Source organism: Haliotis rubra, unplaced genomic scaffold, assembly GCF_003918875.1.
Source record: "Haliotis rubra isolate DU_JTF1 unplaced genomic scaffold, ASM391887v1 Scf104, whole genome shotgun sequence".
In the NCBI taxonomy this organism is placed as follows: Eukaryota; Metazoa; Mollusca; class Gastropoda; order Lepetellida; family Haliotidae; genus Haliotis; species Haliotis rubra.
In genome coordinates, this window is record NW_025764937.1 from 1,558,148 (window position 1) to 1,586,109 (window position 27,962).

A 27,962-nucleotide genomic window follows, 5' to 3' on the forward strand; every position below is an offset into this window, starting at 1 on the left:
CAAACTCCTGAAAATAACCGAAGCAGACCAGATCCTGAGTTACGATGTTTTGGACCTCTTCACAAGTGTCCCCATAGATGAAACTCTCCAAATCCTCCGCCGACGCCTCTCTGAATTAGAAACCCCCCTTGACACCAACCTCACCACTGACTCCATCATTGCCCTGACCTCTGCTTGCATCACCTCCACTTACATTACCTGGGGAGACGACTACTATGAACAAATCCACGGCCTGCCCATAGGCTCCCCTCTGTCCCCAATACTCACAGAAATCTACATAACCCCCTTCGAGCAGTAAGCACTTAGCACCTCAACCATCAAACAACTTGCTGGTACAGGAAGGTCAATGACACGTTTGTCATTCTTCGTCAAGACCAAGACCCAGCAGCCCTCCTGCAACACCTCAACCAACAGCACCCCCGAGTCCAGTTCACCGTAGAAACAGAGTCCAATGGTCAACTTCCCTTTCTAGATGTCCTCGTAACCAGAACCCCAGCTAACAAGATCCAAACCAGTGTCTATAGAAAGCCAACCCACTCCGACCAATACATTCATTTTGACTCCAACCACCCCTTGAGAACCAAAACTGGCATTATCTCCACTCTCACCAGACGAGCCATCAACCTCTCCTCCACCAGTCCCATTACAGGAATACAGCACCTCCGCCATGTTTTCACCAAGTTCAACCACTACCCGTCAAAGCTAGTCGATGAAATTATCAGCTCCTCACTCCACCCAACAAGAAAACCGGCCTCCAACAAACCTGAACCAGCACCTATTCGTATCTCCCTCCCCTTCATAGGGAAGACCTCCCACCACATCAGCCGTCTCCTGAAGCGACAAGCAGGCATCGAAACCTACTTTACCAGCTCTACACCACTGAAAACCTTACTGAAAGCTAAAGGCAGGAACACCTGAAGGTGTTGTCTACAAATGAATTGTGACTGTGGCGAGGCCTATGTAGGCGAAACCTCCCTGCCCATAAATATCAGAATCAAAGAACACTTATCATCTACCACTAAATCTGACAGAAAATCAGCACTATCAGACCACATCATCAACTGTCCCAATCACAACATAATTTGGGACAATGTAGAGATATTATCGAAAAACCACCAGGACTTCACCAAAAGAAAACTTGCAGAAGCAGTTCAAATCCGGAAACACAAGCCCTCAATCAACAGAGACCAGGGATATCTCATCCCTTCTGCATACAATGAACTGATAAAAACAACAGATTAGAGCACTCCAGTTATCATTGCTAATTAATCTCATCAGCCATGTATATTTTTGTTTCTGCCTCTAGGACCATTGGCTTCCTCCTATTGTCACTATATTATTTCCACCGTGCCTTGTTGTTTTTAATCCCCTTGATTCATACCTACATGTTGTTATTACTTTATCCCTGTTCATGTATATACGTCTGTTCTGTGCCGTAGTACTTCACTCTTGCTTGACAGCGGTATAAGAATCCATACCGAAACGTTGCATCATATATAATAAAAGAAGTTGTTATCCATAAACAATCTTACTTTCTTATTAGTCACCAACTTCTAAATGCCAATCAAACAGATTAATGGAAGCAGTCATAAAATCCTTTACTCGCATTACCAAGAGTCATTGGATGAAAATAAGTCATGGTGAGATGTTTTGGGGGTTAACGTCACACTGAAAATGTTTGCACATATATAGCGTACGCACGTGTGTGTATGGTGCGAAAGCCTCAGCGTGTATTTAAACTGACTAATCATGACACCGTAATACTCACCAACTGAAATACCATGCTCCGGTTAGTATGAATACCTAACTCAATACATCCACCCTGAGTCGACTATTCGTTATTAATCTCATTAATAGCGAAAGGGAGGTTTAGTAACAAGCACCATTATTAACATCTCTTGGTATTGGGGGAACTGAACGACCCATCTTCAATTCTCACGGCAGACGCTTCATTCACTTGGCCATGGAATCGGTCACAATGTAAAGCTGATTACCAGCTGGTCTGGTATGCTCCTCATCAGGCCATTTAATCTTCAAATCTAACCTGTGGTAGCTTAATCTGAACCAGGTCCTACTACTCTGAATGGAGACTCGTAATATCTCTTACACTATATTGTTGTTAAACTTGTGAACACTCATTTGTCCATTTTATTTCGTGTGTTCCTCACATCTCTGACGCTGATGATGCTCTGATGCTCATGATCACTGGATTGTTTGGCCCAGACTCGATTAATTACCTACCGCCGCCATATAGCTTGAATAACACATAAACAAACAAGAAGTGTGATCCAATCATGTAACTGAAATCTTTAACTCCGAGATCAGTCACAAATGGCCAAGAGTCATTGAAGCGGCAGGGCAATATGTCCATTTGGTATACATATTCTGCTCTTATTACAGCGGGCTTCAATGGTGTACATTTAATGAATCGACTTTTACGCCTTGTTTGACAGACCTAGCATTATCACAGAGAGGGACAGTTGGAACCAACTTCATACATCGAGCGTAAGTCGAGATATTCGAGATAAGGAGGAAACATTTTCCATGTCAGATGAGAAGGGTGGTGTGTGTGATTTGTCTGGTATGTTCAACACAGAGATTATGTCATACGTATGTATTTCCTATTTATGTATGACATTGCTTTATCAAGTACATTGTAAAATGTTGTATTGTCCCCGTTCTATATCTACGTTGGATAAAAACATCAACCAACACTGAATTACTTCATGGTTGAACCCATTTCTGGTGTCCCCCACCGTGACATTGCTGGAATATTGCTAAAAGCGGCGTAAAACCATACTCACTCACTCATGGTTGAGTATTATTATCTACTTTAAAGGTCACATGCAACCAAAAAATCAAAGATAATTAAAACACAATTATCACTTATTCATGGCATATAATATACATTGCTGGTTATGAAAAAACATATAAACAAAATTATAAGCGTACAATCACAAATCAAAAGTGCAATATTGTGTACTTTGGTTTACTTCCCAAGAAACGAAGCAGCCGGGATACCGAACCCAGTCAGAGCGGGTGGGTGTGCACTCAAGTGTAACGGCTGGTTCATTTGCAGATGCCCTCACGGGTCATTGTGTGTATATATAGAGATGTTGGGTTTTGTAAATACATGCTCATTTTTTGTGTATAACATTTTGCAATCAACAGACATCATAACATGTCATGTGTTCAAGTATCACACCTGCCTATGGTGTATAGCCTGATTGGTTCAAATTGCATGTGGTCAGTGATAGCAGCTGTGTATTGAATATTGTCATTAGCAGACAGGCAGGCAGACACACAGGTGTCAATAAAACAAGACATTGAGTTTAGTCTGTGACAACGACATATCTATATCACAGTTGGAAATTCTGTCAACGCTAAATAATGACATTGCTTTTAAGTATCGAACTGAGAAAGTGACTCGGTGAAATAGACAAATGAAATTATATAAACAGTTAATTTACTGTCATAACATAAAAAGCTCGCGCCTGTGAGATATCAACAAAACATTAGAAAAATAGCTCACACCAAAGCCTTCACCGGGTATTCACCGGACAACCGCTTCCAAGTTGCGCGAACCTACTTCACTGCGCACGTGCTATAAGCGCAGCCCAGCTGTTGAAACCCGTTTTCCCCAGAAAAGTCGGGGGAAAATTAGTGAAACGTTTAAACTCCGATTTCGCGCGTTTTTTCCATCGCGTTATTTTTCAACTTTATAAGTTGAATTTGCATTTTTTGACGATTTGTTTCGGTAAGTCCATACCGAAAGGTATCAGAATCTGCAAAGTTGTGTTTTACGTTACATGTGACCTTTAACCTACAAATAGTTAATAACACTTGTTACATACCATCACCTTACTTTTACCCATTAACGAGGGATCTCTATGTACTGTGGAACGTACATTGTAATGAGTTAAACATGTATTTCAGTAATGAAAGGAGTTATAAATGTAGTTTGAGTTTCATTAGAAGACATTTCACTTGGAGAAGTGTATATAGTGTCTTTTCATGAGAACTCAATCTGGGTCATGTGACAGTTAGATTGAAGCAATGACGAATGATCCACGTAGACACATTCAGTCAGTCAAAATGCATTTAATTCATCTGGATTAACAAGGGAAACTGAAATACATTCCTAAAATTAAAAAGGTATCTATTGTTATTTAACTATGGCTTTGTTGCCTCAAAATGAACCAAAACATAAAAATAACACCATTTACAACAAAACCATCTCTACAAATTGTCCACCTAAATTGAAGTCGTAGAATATTATTTTGTCACAGATTTTGTTAGATAATTGGCCAATACACCATTACTTCAGTTATTAGGGATGACTATTGAAGGGAAAACAACTATTGCTATTGCGACCAGCTATTAAAAAACGCTATTGCAAATAGTCTTTTTCTCCTTGAAATGGCTGTCTTATTTGAAGTCATTTCCCAAATGAATGTACGGTTTATATGAAACAAAACAAAAGTTGAAGTAGTTTCAGTCTCTTTTAATAACTGACAAGAAACTTGAAACCCAGATCAAGTTTGTTGAAGAGGTAACAGGGGCGGATAACTCTAAATCAAAGTGAACGAATATGATACTTCCTGCATTTTGTGCTGGGCATTTATCATAGGAAGTCAATTAGTTTCTACCATTGATTAATTGCTATCGGAGACTAAACAATTGCAATCCATCGATAGTTCGATGTATCGTTACAGCCCTATCATTTACCATGTAAAAACCAAACCCATTAATATAGCATGGACCCTTCTCTATTCTCAAGGCAATCCCGGCATACCTAAAATCAAACGTCCAATGTCAACTTGGCTCATTCCAACCCACTCTTCCTGCAGGGCATCGCCAAATAAGTTGAGAGTAGTCGCCTGTTGTTAATGGCCTCCAAAGCAGTCCAAGGATATGACAGACGGGGGTGATGGGTAACAAATGTGGACTGTGTGTTGGCCATGGTAAGGTGGTTATGTTCTGCTGTTGGAGCTACACAGTAACAGTACGAGCCATGTGTGCTCGTGCGTTGTTATCCTAAAAACACACAACACTACGTCTTGAAAACGTATCATCAGAACCATATCTTCACTAGTTCTTTGAATGGCATTCAGAAATGATACACATAGAGAAGAGAGTTTTGTGGATGTCAGCTTCTTTATTATGAGGAAAAGAACGTTTCGGATCCTTACTCCTTCATCAGGTGAATAAATGGTATGAGGCAGAGAGCATATATATATATATCGTGTACATGTAAGAACAAAAAAAGAAAATAAGACAACAACGATGGAGGCTAAATACCTTCACTGACGATCTTATGTATTTGAAGTGTTTCATTTTTGCCTTCAGTATCTTAAAATATAATTGTATCAACAAGGTTTGAGCTATAGATTCAGATATTGTATGGTAAACCCAAAATTCAATTACGTCAAAATAGCAATAAATTCTCCAATCAGTGACAAAACAACTTCATATACATTACTTCACAATCAGTACAATCGCATTAATATTGTACCTAGAGCCAAAGCTTGCGTTGGATCATGACTGATTGACCGACTGAGTTTGGTTTTACGCCGCTTTTAGCAATATTCCAGCAACATCACGGCGGGGGACACCACAAATTGGCTTCACACAATGTACCCATGTGGGGATTCGAACCCGGGTCTTCGGCGTGACGAGCCAACGCTTTAACCACTAGGCTACCCCACCGCCCCGCGTTGGATCATGACCAGACGGTCCTGCATGTCATCAGTTGTGCCATGCATTTATCATCTAGTCGTGGGAGACTGGTATCTGTACATCAGTGCAACTTTACAGCAGAGACCACATTCCTCCATTTGTTCAGGAAATGGAATTGATTATTCAATGTCCTGTTTTGATAGTGACAGAGTAGATAATCAATGGCATTGGAGAAAAGAAACTTTCAAATTTGGCTAAACCATGTAAAGAATGACCCACGCGAATAATGCTTACACAATCAAATGCATTCAAAGTCACGTTTTCGCATGTCACTTGGGTTTAAGGACATACTAGATATAATCACTGCTAGTTTTTTCCCGCTTACAATGACACAACACAGAGCATCTACAGACCACTTTATCTTCCCCAGTCCCCAATGATACCAATTTAAGGACACCAATTCATTTACCAAAGAACCTGCTGTGGTAGATGCATCCATTTACTGATATGCCACAGAGAAATTCGATCCGTGTCAGCTTGCGTTTCAGACGGATTCTATTAAGACCCAGGAGGTTTCTTACAGTAAAATATAGGTTGTTGTCGATACTGTGTATTGCCCTTCTATTCTGTGTTGGTTCTAGCAGTTTCACCTACTCTTCTTGAACGTCTATTGACGTCCATGACCTGCACCACGCTGGGGATTCCTCCATGCTGGACTGTCACGTGTAATAACTGCAATACAGTTCAAAGTTGCGTTAAACTTACTCAAATACTCACTCACGCGGGTCGGTGAGATAGACTTGTGGTTTAAGCGTCGCTCGTCACGACGAACCCCGGGTTCGAGTTTTCACATGGTTACAATGTGTGAATCCCATTCCTCGTGTACCCCGTCGTAATATTGCTGAAATATTGCTACAAGCGGTGTAAAACCTCACTCACTCCGCCCATGTAACCATTTTTCTTTTATCGGCATATGATTGGCAATGTTAAACGAAAGAGTTAAGGAGTTTGGACGAAACTGTACGCTTTTGATGGCCTAAATACTACAAGCTGTATAGGCCATTTAGCTACATAGCTGAAAAGAGTACTTACAGGCGTTAACGGGAGTAGGTCGTTGCATCAAAACATAAATTTGTTACTAAGTATTTGCGGGAGTAGCTAAGTGGGGACGTGAAGTAAGCATAAACCTTGTTACTGGAACATCCATCGGGTAATAGCGTGGTTATTTAATAGTGGACATTTGAGCAACACGTCAACTGGAAAGTTCTTTCCTCCCATAAACAGTAATTGTAGACATTTGGGTAAAATGGTATTCCTGGTGCTATTTGCTCTGATAAAACACGGGGATATGTTCTAACGACCAGTGTATACGATGAGAAAAGTGGGGGATATATTGAGATGAACTAAAGGTACATGCACACAGGCCTGGCAATGAAAGTAAGTGATGTATATGGCAAGAACACTTCTAAAGAAATTTAAGCCCCGAACATTCTGACAGTCATGAAGTTCGAGAAGTCGGACAGCACGTGCACATGTAGATACGAATGATTAACCATTTTCACTCCTAGTTCATTGTGAGCAGAAGTATATCTTTTCTGATTGGCTGAGCGCTCTTCTATTTTATTTTCAATGTACCCAGCTTACAAGCGAATAATATTGTCTATATACCCCGCTGGGAATGCCGAACTCATTTGGTATTTCGTAGTAGTTATTCTTTATCTCGAATAACATTGAATCACGTATGATGTGCGGAAATTACCGATGTTTTGCGAATGCAAATCGAAGGAAGGGAGATAACTCTAAATTTGTTTTTCCTGTCGTCTGGTACTCCATACTATGATACGGTACCCGTGCTTCAAACAGTTAAAAAATAACATTCAGGTGTTCGGTAAGATAAATACGTCCCTCGGGGTCCATGGGTTGATGTACCCTCGATGTTTGTTTATGTTCCCTGAGCCTTTCGAGCCCTTCGGAAACATAAACAAACATTGAGGGTACATCACCCCATGTCCCCCTCGTGACCAGTGAACAACTTATATTGTCATAATTATACACTTTATTGAACATATTTAATCATCAACGGAGAATGGATCATGCGACGTTTGGAAAGTGGTGAACGTTTACTTGTCATATGCATTTGGCATGTGGCAACTGGTCAGAATATTGTTGCACAAATTCTGCATGTTTCTCAATCTGCCATCAGATCCTGGTCCTAATATCAGTAAACACATTACGTCGTTCTTTGATGCCGATTTTCACGCCCAGGGGCAACAACTCCAGCCCGGAACAGAGTGGTCAAACAATGACATTAGGAAAGCAGTTGCGAACTGCCCCTCAGGCTCCAATATATTACTGGAGTAAGGATGCGTGACAAGACGGTGATAATTCATCTGTAGATATGGCACTTGCGTGCATGACGTCCACGCGTCATGCCGAATTGATGGCCATTTGAATCAGAATCGTACGTTGTGTAGGCAACGTCAGCACTGAGATAATCGACGTAATGTTTATGGACAAATCGAGGTTCACTCCCGCTCCCGACTTCCGTGGCAGAAGGAATCGAGTTTGAAGACGTCGTAATAAGCGTTTCATTGATAGAAACGTTGTGCAACACGATCGTGTTGGTTGTTGCTCGATATTGGAATGACGTGTGACAATTACTAGCCGAACTGTGCGCCATATCGGTGGTGTGTGGTCCTGTGTGGTGTGGTGTGACAATGACTAGCCGAACTGTGCGCTATATTGGTGGTGTGTGGTGTGGTGTGACAATGACTAGCCGAACTGTGTGCCATATTGGTGGTGTGTCGTCCTGTGTGGTGTGGCGTGGTGTGACAATGACTAGCCGAACTGTGCGCCATATTGGTGGTGTGTGGTCCTGTGTGGTGTGACAATGACTAGCCGAACTGTGCCGACTGGGTGGTGTGTGGTCCTGTGTGGTGTGATGTGACAATGACTAGCCGAACTGTGCGCTATATTGGTGGTGTGTGATCCTGTGTGGTGTGGTGTGACAATGACTAGCCGAACTGTGCCGACTGGGTGGTGTGTGGTCCTGTGTGGTGTGATGTGACAATGACTAGCCGAACTGTGCGCTATATTGGTGGTGTGTGGTGTGGTGTGACAATGACTAGCCGAACTGTGTGCCATATTGGTGGTGTGTGTCGTCCTGTGTGGTGTGGCGTGGTGTGACAATGACTAGCCGAACTGTGCGCCATATTGGTGGTGTGTGGTCCTGTGTGGTGTGGTGTGACAATGACTAGCCGAACTGTGCCGAATCGGTGGTGTGTGGTCGTGTGCACAGAGCTCAGGTAAAAAATCAGTTGAAGTTGAAGTGGCTCGGTGAGTCCTTGGACGGGTGACCGTGTTTGGCAGCTTGCCTCCTGAGAGTTTCTAGGACTTCAGTCCTGTCCCACAACGAAGCACGTGTCATACATGTGGTCTCACCTAAGGCAAGTGTGTTTGTTCAACTTGCCTCTGCTCACCCATCTGAAAATTGGTACCTGGTGGAATAAGTCATGCGACTATAACCTTCCAGCGCTTCACAGTCCGTTTGGGTCATCCAAGGTAATAATAAGTGTGTGGAAACAGGCGCTATATAATTGGCCATTATTATATTATTATTATTGTCCACGGCAGAGTAAATACAGTTTAGGTAAATACAATTTGTCTAGCGTGCTGGGCAAAGTTATATCTTTTAAGATCATAATGTACGTTGCTATCGTGCCGGATTTGTAGCTCATGATATGCCATGGCCAGCTCATTGTTCTGTCCTTTCCCCTATTAACACGCCTGGTACGTAAACGTCAAAACCCACCACCACCTCATTGAACTCAGTGCTGTTGTCACAGATGAGTGGAACAACATAAGTCAAGATGTATGTCTCGACAAATTCCATCGTGTCTGTCCGACAGAGGTGATTGTACCCGGAATCAGTGACGTTAGCTGGAATCTGAAAGTTCTGATATGGATCGTTGACTGCTTTAACAGCCTGGTGCGTCACCATCCCATCATGTAAACCATTAAGACCCCTTCGATCTAGTTGTCTCCTCGCCGGCAGATAATTTATTCATCCCACTTGCCAGTACCATATAGAACAGAAGCCTCCCATGATGATTCCTATTATCCGATACTTTCTTAGGCAATGTATATTTATGGTGACGTAGATCGGGATTGGGAAATAGCTGGAGTTGTTTTTAGCCAGACTTATACTTCATGATGAAAACGAAGGCCCCAATAAGCTAAAGTGACTGAATAGAAATGGCTATTAAACGCTCAATAGCAAATACCGAACACATAGTGCATTTCTACCTTAGATGCTGAACACATCACCTATAGTAGTCTGCGAAGCAGACCATGAAGTAATTCAGTCGATCTCACTCAAAGCTATCATATTTATTTTGGCTGTTCGAGATTATTGCAGTTTGAGGTTGCTGAGAATGAAGATAGTCTCATGTTTTCCTGTTGTTACATTACAGTATTTTAAGAAATGTTTTCTGATCATTTCAATGACAAGTTACATGGGTCTAATTACATGAGTTCAGCATTTTGTACATATTTTCTCTATGGTTTGGGCTATGACCACGGACTGCATAAACCGCATTAAGCACCGCTAGAGAAACCTTTGATAGTCGGTTCAAATCCAGGTTCTTCCTGATTATGTCTAGGTGTGCTGGCACAGTACACGTGCTTCTATTTCACCAAAATGGTTTATAAAAGTGCAAGAACTGTATCACTTTGGGCTTTCTTTCTACATTAAGCTGACATGCTATGAAGTAACTGGAACATGGTTTACAGTGACGTTAAACACGACATACTCACTATTAACCCGGTTGTTACTGGCACGTGGTTGACAAACCAATTCCTCCAGTGCTCTTAGATTTAGTACTCCTGCATCTTTGAGAGTCTATCAGAGTAAATAAACTGCGCACATACAAGGTTACATCGAGGTTCAGGCAACCAATATTACTGAAGCCTTAGATATAATTTGACATGCATTGACATCTACAATACTGGTAATGTGTGCATCGACACGACACGTTTCTTTTAGATATGCCCTCTAAAATGTATTCGTCTTATCACATTTATTGACCGAGAGTGGATGCAAGAGGCTTAGTGTATACCAGAACAGATAATGCGACAAAATACAAGAAGGGACAATACATGTAATGACAATGCATGCTTTATGCAGATGAACCTTTCCTGATATCATTTTACATGTAATCTGTCCACCATTTCCCTATGTCCTTATTAAGACTGTCCACAGATTTACAGAACAGGAACTGCACAAGACCTACCGGTCATCACATCTCATTATTGGGAACACGAGGTGACAGGTTGTCAGCATGTTAAGCCTTCAGACATATGGATCGTATTTTGATGCCTCATACTTTCTCCCAAGGCTCTTACCTCAGACTGGGCTAAGCTGGACATATGTCGGCAATGTGATCACAGTTACACAGCTTAATATAAGACGGTTAATAGCGTCATAAATATAGGTATGCCCAAACAAGGATGACACAGTTATCTAGAGCACACAAAGTGTTAATGTGGAATTGCGTCTCTTAGAAGCGCCAACCTGTCTTACGATCGTGGGATCTGCGCCCAGATTCAGACTTAATATTTTTCAAGGTTTGCTTTCATTAGAAGTTTAGATGGGTTTCACCAAACTGGTATATATCTGAAGTCTGCATGGGGTTTTCTTCTACAACCAGCTAACACGCAGTGTCCTAACTGAGATGCTGCTGTTTCCAAATAGTATTTTCAAGATTACTGCTACATCATTCTAATCTTCATTCTAATCTTCATTCTAATCTTCATTCTAATTTTCATCACAACTACAAAGCTGTTGTTAGCATATTTTTTCTGTTTCAGGAAGACCCTGTAAGTTTAGCTTTTGTGATTGTTACTTTACGTTGTAAAAATGTGTTTTTGAATCAATAATGTTATATTTTTCCGTAATGGCTTTCATAAAGGGTTGCATTTGTTTGCTGTGGGGGAAAGAACAAGCTTGAAGAACATGCCGTGATCAAATACCTGCAAAAAAGGCTTTTCGAAGGTATGAGTACAACATTTTGCGATGGATTACTCTTCACATGCCTCTATAGAAAGCAGCCAGTGTTCAAATTTGTGGCTCTTGAAGACGACAACGCCTTGGAGGGCCCATGGCGTTAGCAATAACAGTGAATCTATGGTATGCTGATTACCGAGCTATCGGTGGCATTCCGTGAAGAGTGTACATGCCCTTATTACGGATAAGAAAGTATCCCTTCTTTGGGTTCCACACCTTCTGGCATCTCAGACGTAACATCATTCGTGATAATCTAGCTCCGTGTGAAGCTGATTCAGACATGTTTCTGCAACGATATGGGACTTTGAAGAAACCTATCTTTTCCGCCCTCAAACAACAATTAGAACGATTGAAGCCTTTGACACTACCAGAGACAGCAAGGCGCAGGATGACCTTCATTTGGAGAGGCTATTGCATCCTCGGCATGCCGAAGGTCATGTTGGACTACCATTCTCATTTTGCAGTGGTGGTCGTCAGGGTACTGTCTCATGTAGAGGAGTAGAAAGTTGTTGTGGGAATTATTTGGATCTGGTTATGTGCCTTGTAGTGGTGGTGACAATGTGATGCCTGTGGCGTTGTGTAGTGGAGGGCTGGTGGTCGTGGTGGTGTTTTATTGTATGGATAGGGGTGCCTGATGTAGTGGAGGTGGTGATATCCCCTGGAATTATGTTGTCTCATGTAGTGGTCGTGGTCCTGGTGGAATGGTCTCGTCCTCTGGAGGTGGTGGTGGTGTCCTATTCAGTGGTGGCGGTATGTCATGTAACGGTGGTGGTCCTGGTGGAATGGTCCCATGTACCGGAGGTGGTGTTGGTGTCCTATGTAGTGGTGGCGGTATGTCATGTAGCGGTGGCGGTCCTGGTGGAATGGTCCCATGTACTGGAGGTGGTGTTGGTGTCCTATGTAGTGGTGGCGGTATGTCATGTAGCGGTGGTGGTCCTGGTGGAATGGCCTCATGTACTGGAGGGGTTGGTGTTGGTGTCCTATTCAGTGGTGGTGGTATGTTTTGTAGTGGTGGTGATCTTGGTGGAATGGCCTCATGTATTGGAGGTAGTGTTGGTGTCCTATTCAGTGGCGGCGGTATGTCATGTAGCGGTGGTGGTCCTGGTGGAATGGTCCCATGTACTGGAGGTGGTGGTGGTGTCCTTTGTAGTGGTGGCGGTATGTCATGTAGTGGTGGTGGTCCTGGTGGAATGGCCCCATGTACTGGAGGTGTTGGTGTTGGTGTCCTATTCAGTGGTGGCGGTATGTTTTGTAGTGGTGGTGATCTTGGTGGAATGGCCTCATGTATTGGAGGTAGTGTTGGTGTCCTATTCAGTGGTGGTGTTAATAATGTCTCGTGTAGTGGATTTTGTTGTGTCTCGTGTAGAGGAGGTGGTGATATTCCATGTGATGGTGGTGGCGGTGTCCCACGTAGTAGTGGTGACGTTGTCTCATATAGCGGTTGTGGTGACATTATAAGTTGTTCATTGGTTTCAAGGGGGGCATTGGTTGATGTGCCTTCGATGTTCCCTGAGCCCGAAGGTCGAGGGGAACATAAATCAACATAGAGGGTACATCAACCCGTGGACCCAGAGGTACCAGTGACCAACGTAGTTATCTTACCGAACACCTCAATGTTAATTTTGAACTGTTTGAAGCACGGCTATTGAATCATAATAACATGGAAAATGTTACTCGCTTGTAAGTGGGGTACATTGATTGGCTAAACGAATCAGAAAACGACATTTATGTGTGAGGTAAGATAATGTAGTAGTGGTGACATTGTCACATATGGTGGTGGTGACATTGCGAACACACGATATATACAACTCCAGTTCGCAGATATTCTTGTGGCTATTGGAGCGGTGGGGTAGCCAAATGGATAGAGCGTGCACTAGTCACGCCGAAGATCCGGGTTTCGATTCCCCACAGAGGTACAATGTGTAAGGCCTATTTCTGGGGTCCCCCGCCGTGATATTGCTGGAATATTCCTAAACAGCGTGGACCCATACTCAACTCAACTCATCCCAACTCTTGTTGTTATATTTTCCAAACCACACTTGGCATCAATAACAACGGGGTGTACGCAAATATTTGCATTTTCAAAGAAACAGTTAAGTATTATTTTGAACAATTTGATTCAAAATTATATTTTGAAGCACTGTCTAGTAAATGTCAACATCTGGAAATAAATGATTCCACGGCATGCACATCCGTTTTGTGTCCTCTCTGTGGGTTTACGCTGATTAGATTTCAATGAAATTCTCTTGTCAGTTATTTTTTTAATCAAATTTGCTTAGAGATATTGGAGCATTGGACTCATGGGACGTGAAAGTTGATGGGGTGTAAACCGTGTAAATGATCAATAACTGTATCCGTGTCAGTGGTTACCGATAGAGGTGCCTGCCACACCGCTGGAACATTGATGAGCGAGGAACAAACAGTGAGAGTGAGTGAATTTAGTTTTACGCTGCACTCAACAATATTCCAGCTATATGGTGCGGTCTGTAAATAATCGAGTCTGGACCAGACAATCCAGTGATCAACAGAATGAACATCGACCTACGCAGTTGGGATACGATGGCATGTGTCAACCAGGTCAGCGTGCCTGACCACCCGATCCCGTTAATCTCCTCTTAGGACAAGCATGGGTTTCTGAAGATCAATTCTAACCCGGATCTTCACGGGTTCAACAAACAAACAATAAGTGTGCAATGTTTATGCTTGTTCTTTTAATTCAGTATCATTTTCACACAAACACTGGTTGATGATAAACTCGCATGTAATAGCATAATAATATTTCATTGAAAATATATTTGAATGTTTGCCAAAATGCTAGATATCCTAAAGATACAAAATATAAAATACGTTTGTGAAGGGTGAAAGTATAACGAAATAGGAAGACAAAGGGACCTTCGGTTGGGTTTGGTATTTCAAGGAACATTCATTTCAGACTAATGTTTGCATGGAACGTGTAATCAGTCTGATTGGTTTCTTGGTTACATATAGAGTTTTCAGTACATAGATGTTACTACAAGTACAGGTAATCTTTTCTTATGCCTGAGTGTAAGTATCGACAGTGAGGCTCCTTTGGTGTCCCTAATGGATCCAAACATTGTTAGACTGATTGAAACTGCAAATACAGATTATATTGTGACAATCCTTACTATGTTTAAGAAATACACTTCGCTCTACCACCATGTATAGTGTAATAAAACACACTTTTGCCCTGAACTATTATAGTTAAAGCACGAGGACGTTTGCGTCCGAGTGCTTTAACGTTATAATAGATCAGGGCGAAAGTGTGTTTTATTACACTATACATGGTGGTAGGGCGAAGTGTATTTCTTTTCTAAGATGCCAAATTTAATACTTTCTAAAGATAATTACGATTAATTTAAGGCAGAAAACAAACGACGGTGTCGGTGACCTAAATTAAGAATCCTCGCACAGGGCTAACTGGCGCGCTGTTCTATTGATGTGTCTGCCCCCTACGTTAAGACGAACGTTACCAGAATAAAACAAATGATAACAGTTTGATGACGGTTTACGTTCGGATTAAATATCTTCTCTGAATTATTTTAATTACATCTGTCATTAACGTAAACCATATGGGGCAATATGAACGTTGCATATCTACTACCAGCGTAAGTTTAGATCAGTACATCCAGAGGAAGTTGAGTAGTCAAGCGACATTCCACAATTGCATTGTGGGAATGTAAACATTACGAACGTTACCGTGTCGCTGAAAACTTGTGAGTCGAAATGACACATTTTAACCGTCGTAAAACATAAACGTAATGTTTCCACCAGTGATGTTAGCTGCGTGAAGCAACAGGAAACCAAGAAACTGGATGCAACGGTGTAGTTTACTGTAGGAGGCCGTACGAGGCGATGACAACTGACATGCATCGTGACGTCGCTTACATTGTGACGTAATGTAAAATGGTTCGATTACGAGGGGGCACACTAGAATGGCGCAGTGACGGGATAACGTCATTCAATTGTTACGTCATCAAAAAACTATACCTTTATTGTCTGATAATGTATTTTTTTTTCGATTGTTCTAACCGCTAGGCATCTTAGAAATAATGGTAAAACCATGGTTAGCGGATAAGGCAATGATATATGTCTAATCACTTGGTGATTATTCAGTGTCTAGAGGCAGTGTCCAGGAGCTGGGTTGATACACCCACTCCTCCAACTCCAGTTGGCGTCAGTGCACATGAGCTGACAACACCAAATGACAAAATCTTTAGTCGTTCAGTTTAGATTCCACCTAGATTTCTATGCGGACGTCCGATGGTCTCAGAGATTGTATGGATTATTGCTTTGCTAATTAGGATGGACAACTGTTGTAAACTGACAGTGGGGAAGGATTGCAAGATGGTGCAATACGAATGTGTCCTACACAGTTACACAGAGAAGTACAGATATTAAAGTCGAGAGTCAACAAAGGATGGAACTGGAATCAATACGCACAATGATTGGAACATTACAAAATCTTTAAATTTATACATCACTAATTTTCTGTGATCCATTTGTCTACATTTTCCTTTTAGGCCAAATGGAGTCTGTTTCAGATTATATCTTTTCCTTCGTGTTGACCTTTTATGTACACTGTTCTTTTGTTATTGACTGTATAGACAATTTAGTTTGATTAAATATTACTTTTTGTTGTTTAGTGTTGTTAAAACATTAAATCTTGCCAATGTTTCCAATTATTTTGAAACAAGGCTTGCAAGGATTTATAAGAGGATATCAACAATGGCACTGCTGGGTAGTAATTACCAGTTACAAATAAATTGAATAACAGGCCTTAATATTGGGATAGCTAATCCACACATATATACACTTCCATTTGGGCAACTACATATAGTAATTAAGACGTATCTCGTAAGAACGCTTTATGAAAATAGGAAATGTCACTCAAGAGCATGTTAGCTGTTTTTGTTCAGATAATGAACTGCACGTAGTCTCAGCTTTAATAGATGAATACCTACTGGGCACATAAGACAACTGATTCTGTCATTTTGTTCCTCGTCAAATGGTTTCAGTTAGAAACGACTGACACTGACTGACTGAAACGAGAGCGGGGCAGAGTATGATTCAGATGGGACATACCCGTCTCCCATGTTGCTATATAAAACCTGTTTTACCAGCTTTACACACAGACCGGACAGCCAGCGCCCCACTTCACAAAGCAATCGTAGCACTAAGGTGATCGCAACTCCCATACTTTAACACAGACTTACGACAATCGTAGCACTAAGGTGATCGCAACTCCCATACTTTAACACAGACTTACGACAATCGTAGCACTAAGGTGATCGCAACTCCCATACTTTAACACAGACTTACGACAATCGTAGCACTAAGGTGATCGCAACTCCCATACTTTAACACAGACTTACGACAATCGTAGCACTAAGGTGATCGCAACTCCCATACTTTAACACAGACTTACGACAATCGTAGCACTAAGGTGATCGCAACTCCCATACTTTAACACAGACTTACGACAATCGTAGCACTAAGGTGATGCAACTCCCATACTTTAACACGACTCGCAACTCCATACTTTAACACAGACTTACGACAATCGTAGTAGCACTAAGGTGATCGCAACTCCCATACTTTAACACAGACTTACGACAGTCGTAGCACTAAGGTGATCGCAACTCCCATACTTTAACACAGACTTACGACAATCGTAGCACTAAGGTGATCGCAACTCCCATACTTTAACACAGACTTACGACAATCGTACCACTGCGATCGCCTTGTGAAACCGGCCAGAGGTCAAGAGAAGGCAGACCCATGGTAACTATGTCCAGTGAAAGACCAGTACCTGTGTATTTTGCATCTCGATGTGCTGAAAGTGATGTCAGTAGCGACGAATGCCTTGATTCAATAGGTTTAAACATAACAGGACAGAAAGTGGCCAGTGCTCACTGAATTAAGCTGAATTATTCTGACCCGAGCAGGTTTGCCACTGTTAAAAACTTTTGATGAAATATATAGGTATATGGATAAGATAATAAGTCTCATGTTTCTGTACAGGAGAGATTTCTGTACCAGAATCTTCTTGAGGGCACTATAGTTGAGCAGATTGCGTGAAATCATCTTGTGCTTTCCAATGCATACACTGAACTGATGTTTCATAATTCATCAGTCACCCTCTGCCGTCCCTTCTTCAGACAACCTCAAAAGGTTGGTTGTGCTTATACATGATCGTGTCTTAGTAGAAACCGCAACACGTAGTAACTGATATACAGAGTGTCTCATTTTAGGAGATTATGCAATGTTTGTCATATCCAAGCAGCAATTTCTGGCCAGAACAGATTCGTCCATCCGCCAGGTTAACAATGTCACTGTGAAAAATGTTTATGAAAGATAAATGAATTTCGTGTGGATAATCAAATTGTCACTCTTAAACATCTCTTTGGATTTTAGTTTAATGCGTTTCGGTGGCTCCTAAATCCTCCACAAGTGTAGTGAGTGCTTTAAACAGTATTCTATTGCTTCAAATGAAAGGTTCGAGAATTACCTTGTGTTGATGTCTGTCTAGCGTCATACGAAAACTTCCATCTATTTATAAAAGCAATTTGAATCATGATTTTGCTGCAGGATTAAGGGCCAAGTCCAATTTCCCCAGTCAATTCAGTTCCAACGAGTTGACCAACCATTACCTGTTCATGTCCCACTGTATCTAATCGAAACAGAACCTTTGTTGCCGCACGTTTCAAGGTGTGGGCCATTGTGGTAATGTCACATATCAGAATCTAACACAACATGTAGGGAAAATATTTATTATGGTTGCAACAGTTTTTCACATTGAATAATACTAAAAGGGGATACGCGAATCATATCAATTTTGCTCTGAAGTTTTGTTTGATCAGGGCTACAACATTCAAGGCTTATTGCAGATATGAACTTCCAAATTCGAAGCATCGTCCCGTGCAGTTCCTCAGTTTCATGGGTATTTTCGAATAAGAAAATGTTTGTGGAGGTGAACAGTTGGCATGAAACTGAATGTGTTAGTGGTGGTTGCCACTGGTGGGTTGGATCACGTTTTTACAAACACATGGTATTATCACTAATTCATACTATCTGTTTAACAAACGCAGGTGTGTACTATGCTTTTTATGTCACTCAGTATCACGTCAGTATACATGGGGTATCTTCAATTATACCGAGCGTTCTTATGTCATAATGTGCAGCATTTACTTACAAATATATCATTTCCAAGATAATTTGAAATCTCCAATAATCCAATACAGTTAGTACATTATACGATTCATACGCCTTGAATCACATTTACATGAGACGTTGTGTCAAACAAGCAAAGTGATCAATGTGAAAGAAGTCAAAATAGGGACTTACAGATTTGTCTGTCAAGTTTTGACAACAGTTGTGTCTGTGAAGGGTAAATTTGGAACTGTCGTCCATGTATTGAAAATAAATAATAATAATTGAAAAGCTTTCCCAATGTACTGACTGTTGTAGCTTTGATCTATCAACCTTTGAGCAAGAGTCATATGTGGTGCTTTTATAATCTTACAAAGTGCATGCTCAATGCACCTCAAACGTTCTGAAATGTAGCATCATAAACTGGCGCACGGTTGATAACGATCCTATTAGAGTTGCCCATCTAAGGAAAACGAAGCTTGAATCTTCAAAACAAAGCACTCTCCAGCAACGGTGTCCACATGATGAAATCGGTCGATCAATACCAGTCTTCCCGAAGCGTGTAATACGTACTTGCAAAATACCACACGAAGACACATAAACTTGATTTATCGCAGTACAACGCAGTCGTGTTCATAACCAGTCGGAAACAATATTACCAGAAGAAACCAAATTAATGCATCAAAGACAATCCGGAAATGAAAATTGAGATCTGAAAAATGTTTGTTCATTATTTCACTCCAGGAACTCTCTCTTACATCAATACACGGTAGCAGGGGATATCTCGCTGTGAGGGAGCATCTTTTAGCCTTCTCAGATAGATAGTCAATCAATTAAACCGATACTGGTTTAGATAGGTATGTCACTCAAGTAGTTTTACAATTGACGAATAAATAGAATTAAAACTATTTAAAGAATTTAATTTCAGAGATCTAAACATTTTTAAACGTCTATCTTCCCGGACATGTTTCAGACATATAGTCTACGTTATGTGTAATGTTTAACGGTTTCTAGAACTAATGTTCATCTAAACCTGTATCATCATTATGGCAGCTGTCATGATGAAACCTCTGTGTCCTAATGAAATTATTTACACAGACTTTGTAGATTGTAGTTTAGGCATCAAACACTAACTAAACATGGTACGACACTTGTGATACACCTGGAAAGTTTAATTTGTGTGTTTATTGTCTAACACGTCACTCGGCAATATTCCAGCTATATGTCTGCGGTCTGTAAATAATCTAATCTGGGCCAGACAAACAAATGATTGACATCATGAGGATTGATCTACGCAATTTGGATACGATGATATGTGTGCGAGCCCGAACGCGAGATCTCGTTAGTCACTTCATATGACATGTCTCATATGACAGAGGACCAATTCTATCCCGGATGTCCACAGGTGACTTGAGGGTAACACAACATTTATTCACTCATAATTATTCATATTTATGTGCTGATCAATTATCTCGAAAGTTTTACCTCGACTTTTAATCCAGGATTATTTTGGGTTTCCTTCTGGAAAATCTATAGGGTGACATTTTGGTGGTCGACAGCATTTGATCATCATTACCCCGACTCAGAAATGACCTGCTGATCGTCGGTTGCAATGGAATTCGCTCTCAGACATCCCACGACATCTTTTGGGTATGATAAGCGATCACATATATTAGACAGCGAGTACTGAGCAGCAGCACGTTTCGATGGTGAAACTAAATAATGTCTAAATTTCATAGGTCATTGTGTGGCAGGACAGGGAAGGATTTCAGAATTCCAACGAAGTCCAACAGCCGAAATAACGGAGGCTCACTCATGATTTAGAGTTGGATGAGCAGAGCTGGAATGACCAAACTTAAAGACAGGTGAGCACAAAATGAATTATATTTTTGTGTGTGCTCTTAGAGATATGCTGGTTCAAAGGGACCGAACTGGCACTTTCTTACTGACGATAACACATGACTTCATCGTACCAGCGTTGAAGCCTACTTATATACAGTATGGTGTGGCTAGCTTTGACCTCAACCCTATCAACCTTACGTGGAAAGAGCTGACAACTGCCTGAATGTTATTCAGTCAATTTTACCGGAACTCTGCAATGCTCTTGTTGAAGAGTGGAACAATCTTCCCTTGGCAATATTTCAGATACTTATCGGGAGCCTGGGACGATGGTGACAGGATTTAAATTTTGAACAATGACATTTTTTGCGTGATTATTATGTGTATTTCGCAGAAGCAAACAAATCAAAACACCAGCAAGTAATTTTATTCTATTTGTAACACGTGTAAGGTTTATTTTAGTTGAGACATGAATACGCCACAGTGACTGAAGTGGTCGGAAGAAACACATGATAAAATCACATTTATAGCAAAAATCATTATTCACCGCAGTATTCACTCGCAGCTAAGAGGCAAAACATGAATAATGTACACGATCATTGGATTAACCTATCTGATTCCTTGTAAATGCTTTATTGCGTTAAGTACTAAAAAGATATAACACGTTAAATTTACCGACAAAAACTATTCAATGCTACAAGAAATCTCCAATATGTGAAACGACCGAACCACTCCGATGATTCTGGAGCATGTGCTTGTGAATCACTATGAACCACTGATACCAGGTGATCGCACCTGCTGCATCGGTGGCACCCTCCACAAACACAAGAAAATTGAAGTCAGTTGTTCACCTGAAAAAACAACAGGGGGACATACTGTACAAGACAAAATGCTCTATTGCATCGGATAATATAGAGATACATGACAATAATCACCCAGGAGATAAACAACATGTTCATGGCCATTAATTGGGAAACAGTTTTGATGAAAACAAAACCTAGCATGAAAAACTCTTCGTATAATTGATATAAGTTCTTTTACAAATGTCAGTATTTCGTAATTTATGTCGTAGTGACATGCATGAATCATGTTTGTAATAAAGTTTTAGTGTGTTATTTATCAACCCAGGTGTTTGTTTTACAGTCGTGGTCATACATCGCATCCCTCCATAACTCTGCTGCTATTTAATAATACCCGTTAAACCGCTATTAATTCTACGAAAAAATATTCTGCCTTCATAATGATTTTCTGCTTCAACTTTGTCGTATTCCCACAATCCCGTAAATTAGATTCTTGTTGGGAGTGGAAATATGTTTTAAAAACAACATAATTTAATTTGAATGATTCGCGTTCGTTTTGAAATTTTATGAAACATTGTATAATTAACGGAATCTTTATAGGAAATAAGGCGATTAGCAGGCTAGAAACGGAAATCAATGTTGAAATGTCTCAATTTTACTACGTTTGCCTAGGGTGGCATTCTCAAACATTTTGTGTAATGTTGGTTGTCGGTAATTACAAAGAACGTCTGTCTTCTTGAAGTGAAGCAAACTATCCTTTATTTTTTCATTGAATGTACAGTAAATACTTGTTCCACATCAGCAAACATTTGGCAACTATGAACAAGTGAACAGTGGATGCTTTCTTCAAGTTTTCTCAGCATCAATACACAAAGACGTTGGAAGATGTTACTCGATACAGCAGCAAATTATAGTCACATCGGTTTCAGCGTATTGTGCCTGAGTGACGTATCCACTTTAAGCTGAGATATGGTGTCACAGTGGGCGAGAGCTTTAAAACCATTATAAATCCCGATTCTCACGCGCAATCAGTTAAACCGGCATGGACGCGACATTTAACCTGATTTCAACTCACCTGCCGTACCTAAGGTGAGCACTTAACGTTGACGTTATTATTGCTATAGAGGTACTATATACTGTCTTCGGAAGGTAGATCCAGTAGTCTATCAGGCTATTCGACCCTTGAAGATCCGAGTCAGGATTGATCTTCAGTAACCCATGCTTGTCGTAAGAGGCGACTACCGGGATCAGATGGTCAGGCTCGCTGACAGTGACACATGTCATCGTATCCCAATTGCTTGGATCACTGCCCATGATGTTGATCAGTGGATTGTCTGGTCAAGATTCGATTATTTACAGACCGCCACCACAGAGCTGGAATATTGCTCAGTGCGGCGTCAAACTAAACTCTCTCAATATAAGGCGAATTCTTGCACGTAACAGTATTTTACAGTGATCAACAACAGGTCCTGAAGCTCAACATACGATAGACGTGACTTCAAGGTAATGAAGTATATAACGTCAAGGCAACAGAACATCCATTCTCTCAACAGAGTTTGTTTGGCGTAAGGGCAAAATAGCGATGAAAATTATGTGGCTAGATCACTGAAAAATGGTCTGTTTCTTCCAAATGTAAGTACCAAGTCAAATCTGCACTTGCTCCATTGTAAGATATTACAGAAATGAATATAGATTTACTGGTGTATTTTTTCACAATCCGTATTTTTTAACAAATACAACATGTCCAGATCCACGTCTGCAAGTCGGTGTTCTGTTCCAACCCATTAGTGCCGAAGTACCCCCGGGTCCCAACCATCGACATCTCCGGTAGTAAATGAATTTACACAGCACGCTCTTTTTCCTGCCTGTATCTCGTCCAAGAAGTTTTAAAAACACTGAAAATTATATATTTCACGAGTTTTCCTCTGAGGTAATTGTGTTCGTCGAGATTTGCTTTGTTCGTCAATAACATTTTTTTTAAACACGTGGGAACCCCTACAACTTTCAGACATTTTTGACTGGATATATTTAAAAGAAATGTCATATAATGAGCCACAGACACATTTCTTTTTTTTCATTACTTTATTTCTTTTCATCGGTACATGTTTTACAATAAATGGATAGTTCATAGTTCAATACACATAGTATCTAATCAAAATGGGTATGACAATTCACAGACACATTTCACTCAGGACCAGTTACCTGTACGATACGTGAGATGTTTTCGTGCTCACATGCGATGTAATAAGCCCTCCATGTATGATTCTGTTTATCTAATTGTACATGAAGATATTTATTCCATTCTCTGCATTTGTCAGATTTGATTGGAAGTCTCAGTATTTTGTACCACAGTATCTGTCCTGATCACATACAGTGCGTATAGGCAATACCGCCTCCGTGGTGTAGTGGTTAGAGCGTCCGCCCGGAGAGCGGAAGGTCGCGGGTTCGATCCCCGACCGCGTCATACCAAAAGACGTTAAAATATGGTACTTGTTGGTCCCTGCCTGGCGCTCGGCATTAATGGGTACAACAAGGACTGGTCGGCTCGGAGTCAGTATAATGTGTCTGAGTGGGGTATTCATGCTTCACTGCGGCATGGTATCTCAGTAGGCTAGCACTATAAAACCAGCTTCAGTCTGGGCTAGTACAAGCAGCCGCACATACACATACACACGCATGCACGTCGTCATATGAGCGAAATATTCTCCAGCACGACGTTAAACCCAATTCGTATAGGCAATCACACATGTAAAATGCAAATAATTCCAGTTCGCATTGTGATGTGATTTGTGATCCTCTGTTTTAACGCCCGTGGCAGCATGGCATAAAACACGACAACCTTCCATAATGTGTAGCGTAGATAACTGTGACAACATAGAATCATGATGTTAGAAAGATGTTGTAAAAAAGCATGTACAACATGTGATAATAATGACACTAAAGTGCATTGCTTGTCTAAATACATGATTTCATTTGTTTTTATTTTGAATTAAACAGATGTGTGCATATATTTCACTGTGTAGGAATAACGTGAAGGAAGTATCTTACATCCTGAGGGGAATGTCACTTGCAAATTATGTCATCAAGATTTTGATGAAGGTTGATGTAAACAAGCTTGAATAAAATTCCCAAATGAATTGCTTGGTCGCGGATTAGGACTTTGACAGTGCCCCGGGGAATATTTTGATGAGAAAAGTTATTTTGATGAGAAAATGAAACTGAAGTGAGCAGTGATTAGGAACATTTCATGCAATGATCCCATTCCTGCAATTGCCGTCTGTGAATGTGGAGACATGGAAGCAGCATGAAAACATAATCTGAAACTCACATATTACATGAAAATGGTTGCTTTAAAACAGAAGGCAAGGATAGCAGAGAATTCACCCTTGTGGCATTCAGATGGCAAAGATAAGGCACTGTGGATCAGTAACATCATCCCCTAGGCTGCTAATGATCTTACAAATTCAAATAGTTTGATTCATTGATGTGGAATGTGCATTCTAGGTGAAACGTCTGTGGGAAAATAAGGAATTGTAAGGGCGGAAACCGATAATCCTCCAATATAAATGGAGACAAAAATGGCCATTACAGATTGGCAATTGCACGTGTCCTAAACAGTTGAAAAATGCAGGATAAATATCCCTTCGCAACCGCCATTGCTAATAATTCAGTATAACTGCTAATTCAATTCATGGCATCCCAAACCTGCTTCAAACACCATATACGTGAGTTAATCCAGCCCTGGAACGAACTGAAAGGTTGAGTGAGAGTTGAGTTTACGCCACGTCGACAGTATTTCTGAATTTTGTGATCTAATCACGCTATACAGTACATCGGAGTTCAGTATGACAACTAGAAATAAATCACAGAATAGTTTAAGAATAAGATAAAACACTAATATATTGAATAGTTGAATGTGATTTAGAAATATACTGCGAGGATAATTTAATACAAAGGGGCTGTTCTTCAGCCTCCACATATTGACTATGAATCGATGAAATGCTGAAGTCTCCAAGGCAAAAACTTAAAGCTTGGAGATGTGCCCAACCATGTAGAATCGTAATAAAGTTTAGGGGTTTTTTTCTGATCCCATCCCCACTTTGAATTTGAAACTATTTAAACTATTTCCAGTGCCTTTTGTCTGGAAAGTTTAACATGTCGATATTTGTTTGTTAAAGTTGGTATCCTTGAAGTCTTCTCTCGCACACACGGATTGATTTCATTCTTCATGTCACAGGAAGCGAAGTAGTCACAATCGCCCATGTTGCCGTCCTGCGTTTCTTGGGATACTATTGAAAGCGGCGTTAAAGCAACTCACGCACCCAATTCATTGATATCAGTCAGCATGTTTTAAACTCCACAAAATTCAATGGCCCAGTCATATGACGGCGAGATGGAGAGAATCGAGTCTGGAGCAGACTGACCATGAAGTGATTGATATTACCGACAATCTACTTGGGGTGCAATAAACCAGGGAGACTATATAACGTAGATTATCCCTGAATAAACGAAAACAACAATAGCACCAAGTCTGCCCTATTCGGTTGCCTATCACCACCAGATTGCTAGGAACCTTACCCGAATTCCCCACAGTTTAGCCCGTTAATAAAATATCCCGCTTATACTTGTTTTGTCGGAACTGGATTGACAAGCAAAACATGATGAAATATTCGGGTTTTTCTCCGTCTTAACTGCTCAAAGTACTTTTGGATTTTGAAAACCTGCTGGACCAAATATGTCCATACAATCTAAGGATCAAACCTTTTGAAAATGTGAAAAATAACATTTATGGTTTCTGTAGTATACACTGGGACTGCTTTCATTTTGACTGTTCTGTTTGGGTGTGGGCTTTTCCCCCAACAATCCAGTGAATGACATCATGGGCATCTATTTACCAAGTTGGGATGGGATGACATCCATGTGTCGACCAACCTTCCGATCCAGTTAGTCTTACGACAAGCATGGGCTGCTGAAGAACAATTCTAACCCAGACTTTCACGAATCTGCGTTCATTTACGTTCAACAAATTATACAGCAGGTGGCTTGAGTTATGATCGGCCTTGGAAATATCTACGTGACAAGTCTGTCAATAACAGTGTGGCCACTGCATGTCATTTGCATGTATATTGCATACCACAACGCTTGACATGCTTGTAGTGTCGTGTCTGGTGACGACCTTGACATGCAGGGTCCACGGCTTAGAGGATGTCATTTCCGATCAATGGTGATAAGATGCATTGATGATCTGCCTAATCTCCCATTGGAGCGCAAAGGATGAACCTGTTTGATCTCCACGCTGCTAACGATGTCCAATATAGGATCATAAGGAGACAATTTCTTCTTTAAGGCCATATTTCTAAAGATCGACGTGTGTGAATTGACTGGGATTTTATACCTTGGGGGTATTTTACAAATACATGAAGGCTTGTGGGTTTCATTACGGTATGGACCGAATATTGTTCGATGTTCGATAAAACAGATATGAGTCTGACATTGTTGAACTCTCGCGACACAAGCTATGAACTATACGCCTCCAGTTATACGATTCCATTCACGTTTACTGCCTCGGGCTTTAGGATTGCATATATGCTAAATAATTCTGAAGCAAGTGCATTTATCTGTAAGCTATTAAGAAGGTTTCCCAAAACAGGTTAGTGTCAGAGTCAAAACAGCAGCTATCCATCAGATATTTCCTACAACCCGAAAATAATTTTGATTCTGAAAGGAGTATTTTTCATGATCATTACTAGCAGAGTACTTATAGAAAACCAAATTAAGTTATCAATGAGCCTAATAATTGTAACCACCCCTCGCATGCAGAAATGTCTTAAGTTGCAAGGACGTGGTAATTGGTTCTGACGTACACAGTAATGTACTGAAGATGCTGTCTCAATGAAGCGCCATGCCATTTTGCTCACTTTAGGCATCACGCGTTCTTGAACATGCTAACCACTCCGTGAGACGGCCGGCCGCATGCAAACATGCCCGTCCCCCGGGGAGCGCTATGCTGACAGCAAATTGGAAGGCCATATTAGTGTTGTAACACTGCAGTAAAGCCTGAAAAGACGCTAATTTAACAGCATCAATTGACCGTAAGCTTTCGTTGTTTTCGCTTTGAGCACAAGTCCGAAGAAGACTTAATAAATCAGCATATGTAGCATTTCTACGACCTACTCGGCAATGTTGTAACTTTATCAATAAGTACACCTTTGAACATTCCTACATGTCGATGGGGAATTCATTTAGTTAAGGATTTTTATTAAATGCTCTCATCATGTGGAAAGTGGAAAGTTCAGTTTCACGCTCGTTTTAGATATTGTCGCTTAATATCACAGAATTCCAGTCCAAAGTAATGAAATTATGTGAAAACAACGACCATGGGTATGAATCTGACAAACCAGAAACACATT

General features: G+C 40.8%; 1 long non-coding RNA gene across 1 annotated transcript; it reads left to right on the forward strand.

The window, feature by feature from the left end:
* The first annotated feature begins 316 nt into the window (after positions 1–316).
* LOC124274473 lies at positions 317–6,936 on the forward strand. The gene is made up of 3 exons (XR_006897955.1): positions 317–423; positions 1,636–1,640; positions 6,925–6,936. It is a non-coding gene; the product is annotated as an uncharacterized LOC124274473 (long non-coding RNA).
* Positions 6,937–27,962: the final 21,026 nt, after the last annotated feature.